Here is a 6,257-nt window from a genome sequence, read left to right as displayed (position 1 = left end):
TGGGCCTGGTGGGGCTTGAACCTGCAGTAATTGCAGGCAGCTGGTTTTAATAACAGGCTTCTTACAGCCTTGAGCCACCACGGCCCTTGAAGTTGAAGTCCAGACATTGTAAAGTTGCCATGAATGAGAGATTAATAAAGGCTGCTTCCCAAGGGTGTTTTGGAAAATCTGACACAGCATAGAGATGTTTTGGTGGTTCTTGTTTTTGAGGCTTTTGATGATTTTTTAAATTTTATTTTTAAAAAGTTAGTTCATTCATCTTCGCGGGTTCTGTCAATTTCACCATCCATTCCTGCAGAGGGTTAATGCCGAATCTCTCCATCTTTGTGCATAAATCTTCTAAATTTATCTGAATTTAATCTGAAATAATTTTCTGAAATAATAATAATTTTCTGAAATAATTTTCCATGACTTTTTGTCTAACTCTGCGCTCAAGGAGAAGTTTCCGTTGAATGCAGGTAATCCGTCACTTACGACTACAATTTTTGCCCAAACTTTCTGAGGCTACGTGAGACAGTCATTAAGTGAGTCTTGACCCCGTTTCACGACCTTTTTGCCTCGGTTGTTAAATGAGACGCTGCAGTTGTTACTAACACAGTTGTTCAATGAATCTGGATTGCCTATTGACTGTGCTTGTGTCAGAAGTTCGCAAAAGGGGATCACGTGATCCCTGGACAATGCAACCCGTCATAAATACGAGTCAATTGCCTAGCGCCTGAATTTTGTTCACTTGGTTATGCGGATGCTGCCACGGTCGTAAGTGTGAAGAATGGTCATGAGTCACTTTTTTCAGTACTGTTGTAACTTCAAATGGTCATTAAACGAACTGTTGTAAGATGGGGACTACCTGTATTAATCTTTAATAGCCTCTGCGTGTATTTGAATCTTAAAAGTTATTTTATCTGTCCATCAAGCATGATAAGATGCCCCTCTGCGTTGTCATATATTTGAAACGCCTTTATACATTCTAGATCAGGGGTCCCCAACCTTTCGGACCTCAGGAACCACTAAATTCATAATTTTAAATCCCATGGACCACTAATGACCAGCTGGGTGGGCATGGCTAGGTGGTCATGTGACTGGGTGAGCATGGTCAACTCATTGTCACTCACATCGAGGGGCACCTTCCTGGCCTCTACTCGCCCCTCCCCGGCCAGCCATTCCTCCCCTGCCTGACTGGGCTCCTTAGGGCCCCAACAGGAAGCAGTTGCTGGAGCTAAGCTGCCACCACGAGAAAGAGTTGGCAAAAACGCTCAGTTCAAATTGGATCTGGCCGACAAGGAGGCTCAGCAGAAGCACCTCACTGAGGACTAGAAGCATAGGCTTTCCAAGCAGAGGGAAGACCTGTGGGAGTGCAAGGACAGGTATTGGCGCCTGGAGGCTCAGCGGGCTGAGATGGTCAACCAGTTCCAGGCTATAATGCAGTCCCACTGGAACGAGGCCCTCCGGCTCTTCACCACCAGCGGCATTTCCCTCCAGCCTTCGCCCAAAGCCCCTCACCAGGAGGCCGAAGCAGACCCCAAGTCGGAATTTCTGTCTCCCCTCCGACCCATACGAAAAGACCCCGAAGGAGAAGACTCTCTGCAGCAACACAAACGTTCATTGCACGTATCCGGCCCAGGGGCCGTAGTTTGAGGACCCCTGATTTAGTGCAATATAAAAAATGCAAATAATTTTTCTGAGGACCACCAAAATTTTCTCACGGACCACCAGTGGTCCATGGACCACCGGTTGGTGACCGCTGTTCTAGATAATTTCTCCGACGTCAATAGAATTGTAAGCCAACCAGAAACGCTTGGCTGAATCAGGTGGCTACGGAAATGGGATATACAAATAAAATAATATAGGTTTTATTTTAAAAATTCTCTTTTAAGATCCTAAGGTAATGGAATTGTCAAGCCCTTTGATCGCACATTTTCCCATGGATTCATCCAGGGGTGGGATTCAAAAATTTTAGCAACTGGTTCTCTACCCGGTTGCTGGGTGGGCGTGGCCATGGTGGGCGTGGACTACTCAGCCTCCTGTACCATGGTGGGGGTGTATTTGCCCTCCCAAGCTCCGTGGGCTTTCTTTGAGCCTCCGGGAGGGCAAAAACAGCCTCCCCTGGGCTCCGGAGGCTGGAAAAAGGCCCATTTCCACACTTCCGGAAGTTCCGGGAGGCCCGTTTTTTGCCCTCCCAGAGCTTCTGCGCAGGTACTGCAATTACCTGGCATCCGAAATGGGCTGCATGGTGACTCCTGGGAGGGGAGGGGCAGGAGCGGCAGGGCCAGCCAGTCCTTGCAACTACCGATTTGGTGAACCAGATGTAAAATTAGCATCCGGTTCGCCCAAACCGGTCCGAACCGGCTGAATTCCACCCCTGGATTCATCTGTATTGAATATATATGGTGCATACAAGCTGGTTAGTACGAACTGGGTTATACATGTTGTGTGAATGCAGACAGAGGTAGAAGGGGTTAAGAGACGTATCAGAAAAGGTTAGGAAGTCCCACCGTTCTTCTCTTCAGCTCCGTTTACTTTGTGACCCCCCCAAAAACAATACCTCGAGGGACCTGGATGAGAAAACAAAGATTGCTATAAACCAGAGGACTCCAGGATTGGCAAACTTTAAGACGATTAGGGGACTGGAGGCTAAAACATATGAAGAACGGTTGCAGGAACTGGGTATGTCTAGTTTAATGAAAAGGACAAGGGGAGACATGATCGCAGTCTTCCAATATTTGAGGGGTTGCTACAAAGAAGAAAATAATAATATTTATAATAATAATATTTTAATTTGTATACCGCCCTTCTCCCGAAGGACTCAGGGCGGTGAACAGCCAGATAAAATAACAGTCAAGACACATACAATATTACTAAAAACAATAATTAAAAAACTTATTAAATTTGGCCCAAATTTTAAAATACTTTCAAACCCTATAAAACTAATTAAAATTTAAAACCCATAAAGTCATCTAAAAAATTAAAATTCAAGCCAGTCCAGCTTGAGAGAATAGATAAGTCTTAAGTTCGCGGCGAAAGGTCCGAAGGTCAGGTAGCTGTCGAAGTCCAGGGGGAAGTTCGTTCCATAGGGTAGGGGCCCCCACAGAGAAGGCCCTCCCCCTGGGGGCCGCCAGTCAACATTGCTTGGCTGACGGTACCCTAAGGAGTCCCTCTCTGTGAGAGCGCACGGGTCGATGGGAGGTACAAGATGGCAGCAGGCGGTCCCGTAAGTAACCCGGTCCTAAGCCATGGAGCGCTGGGGTCAAGCTATTCTCCAAAGCACTGGAGGGCAGGACAAGAAGCAATGGGTGGAAACTCATCAAGGGGAGAAGCAATGGGTGGAAACTCATCAAGGGGAGAAGCAATGGGTGGAAACTCATCAAGGGGAGACGCAATGGGTGGAAACTCATCAAGGGGAGAAGCAATGGGTGGAAACTCATCAACCTGGAATTAAGGAGAAACTTCCTAACAGTGAGGGTAATTAACCAGTGGAACAGCTTGCCACCAGAACAGGGGTGGGTTACAAACCCCATCACTGCTGCTTCGCTTGTACGCATGCACACGCTCGTGCCTGTGCATGGTGCTTCTGTGCATGCGCAGAATGATCCAGGCGGGTGGGTGGAACCTCCCGCTGGCTGCTATTACCGGTCCGCCCGATCTGTGTTAAGGGGTGGGAGGGAAAGGGCGGGTGTTGGGGGAAACCCGTCGGGTGGGGATCCAGTTCCTGCGCATGCTCGTGGCGGTAAGTTAATAGGTCCGAGGGTCACGGGGGGTGTTTGTGTTCCATCGGTTGAGGGTGGTGCTATTTCCACGGTAAGGGGGAGGGGCAGATATGGCGGAAGTGGGGGCTCATATCGTGTTATGGGGACGCGTGCTCGATGTTTGCAGGCGATCGCGCGTCCCGAGCCCTCAAACTTCTCCCGTTCCCCGGATGGTCAGGACCCTCAGAGCCCTGGTCTTCGGCTGATGTTGTGCAACGCACGGTCCGTGGTCAATAAGGCCCCCCTGATTTACGATCTTATCCAGGGGGGTGCCGCGGACCTTATGGGCGTTACAGAGACCTGGTTGGGCACAGAAGGGGGCGTGCCCCTTGTTCAAATGTGCCCGCCGGGTTTCCGGGCATTCCATCAGCCGAGGGGCCAGGGTAGGGGTGGTGGGGTGGCGGTTGTGATTAGAGAGAGTCTGGAGCCGAGGGAGACCACTGTACCTCAGATTGCCGGGTGTGAATCCCTCTTTGTGAGATGGGGTCATAGATGTCAGATGGGCTTGCTGGTCGCGTACCTGGCTCCTTGCTGCGTGACAGCTGCCCTGCCCGAGCTCCTGGAGGTGCTTGCTGGGGTGGCAGTTGAGACCCCCAGACTTTTAGTCATGGGGGACTTTAACTTGCCATCTTCCGGCTCGTCATCGACGGCAGCTCGGGAGTTCATCGCTTCCATGACGGCCTTGGACCTGACCCAAGTAGTTGATGGCCCTACTCACATTGGGGGTGGCACTCTGGACCTGATTTTTCTCTCTGGTCAGTGGTTGAGAGATCTGGACTTAAAGGAAATAGTCACTGAACCTTTGTCATGGTCAGATCACTCTCTTCTTCGCCTGGACTTTCTGACCGCCATTCACCACCGCTGTTCTGTTTCCCTTCCCCCAATACTCCCAGCAAAGAGTCCGTCAGAGGCCTTCCTTTTTTTTTTCCTTTTATTTACATAGATACATGTCCTGGCCACGTCTACCCACGGGCCTGCCAAGTTTCTGGAGATAACGAGGAAATTATAGATAAGGCCAGAATTACTCACGAATATATTCTTCCCTCCATGAATTAGCTCGCGCCAAATTCATTGCTTTGTCCGAGACAAAAAACCAGGAAGTCCCGCCTCCTATTTATAGTCTCTGCAGATGTCACTGCATGACAATTATGACTTGGCTTTGTCCCAACTCTTCCGCTGCTCTTGCGCCCGATCAAGCCTTAAGTAATCTTGCGTCCCTCCAAAACTGTTCTTGGGTTGAAATCAGAAGAAGGCCCGGGAGAATCAGGCCTTGCCGGCCTCCCTTTGAGTGGGTGCCAGGGAGGAGAGGGCTCAAGAGAAGCAATGGGTGGAAACTCATCAAGGGGAGACGCAATGGGTGGAAACTCATCAAGGGGAGAAGCAATGGGTGGAAACTCATCAAGGGGAGAAGCAATGGGTGGAAACTCATCAAGGGGAGAAGCAATGGGTGGAAACTCATCAAGGGGAGAAGCAATGGGTGGAAACTCATCAAGGGGAGACGCAATGGGTGGAAACTCATCAAGGGGAGAAGCAATGGGTGGAAACTCATCAAGGAGAAGCAATGGTGGAAACTCATCAAGGAGAAGCAATGGGTGAAACTCATCAAGGAGAAGCAATGGTGGAAACTCATCAAGGGAGACGCAATGGGTGGAAACTCATCAAGGAGAAGCAATGGTGGAAACTCATCAAGGGAGACGCAATGGGTGGAAACTCATCAAGGGAGACGAATGGGTGGAAACTCATCAAGGGAGACGCAATGGGTGGAAACTCATCAAGGGAGACGCAATGGGTGGAAACTCATCAAGGAGAGAAGCAATGGGTGAAACTCATCAAGGAGAAGCAATGGGTGAAACTCATCAAGGAGAAGCAATGGATGGAAACTCATCAAGGAGAGAAGCAATGGATGGAAACTCATCAAGGAGAAGCAATGGATGGAAACTCATCAAGGAGAAGCAATGGGTGGAAACTCATCAAGGGGAGAAGCAATGGGTGGAAACTCATCAAGGGGAGAAGCAATGGGTGGAAACTCATCAAGGGGAGACGCAATGGGTGGAAACTCATCAAGGGGAGAAGCAATGGGTGGAAACTCATCAAGGGGAGAAGCAATGGGTGGAAACTCATCAAGGGGAGAAGCAATGGGTGGAAACTCATCAAGGGGAGAAGCAATGGGTGAAACTCATCAAGGGAGACATGATCGCAGTCTTCCAATATTTGAGGGTTGCTACAAAGAAGAAAATAATAATATTTATAATAATAATATTTATAATAATAATATTTATAATAATAATATTTATAATAATAATATTTATAATAATAATATTTATAATAATAATATTTATAATAATAATATTTATAATAATAATATTTATAATAATAATATTTATAATAATAATATTTATAATAATAATATTTATAATAATAATATTTATAATAATAATATTTATAATAATAATATTTATAATAATAATATTTATAATAATAATATTTATAATAATAATATTTATAATAATAATA

The sequence above is a fragment of the Ahaetulla prasina genome, chromosome 6 (genome assembly GCF_028640845.1).
Source record: "Ahaetulla prasina isolate Xishuangbanna chromosome 6, ASM2864084v1, whole genome shotgun sequence".
Taxonomy (NCBI): domain Eukaryota; kingdom Metazoa; phylum Chordata; class Lepidosauria; order Squamata; family Colubridae; genus Ahaetulla; species Ahaetulla prasina.
This window is presented reverse-complemented; position numbering follows the sequence as displayed.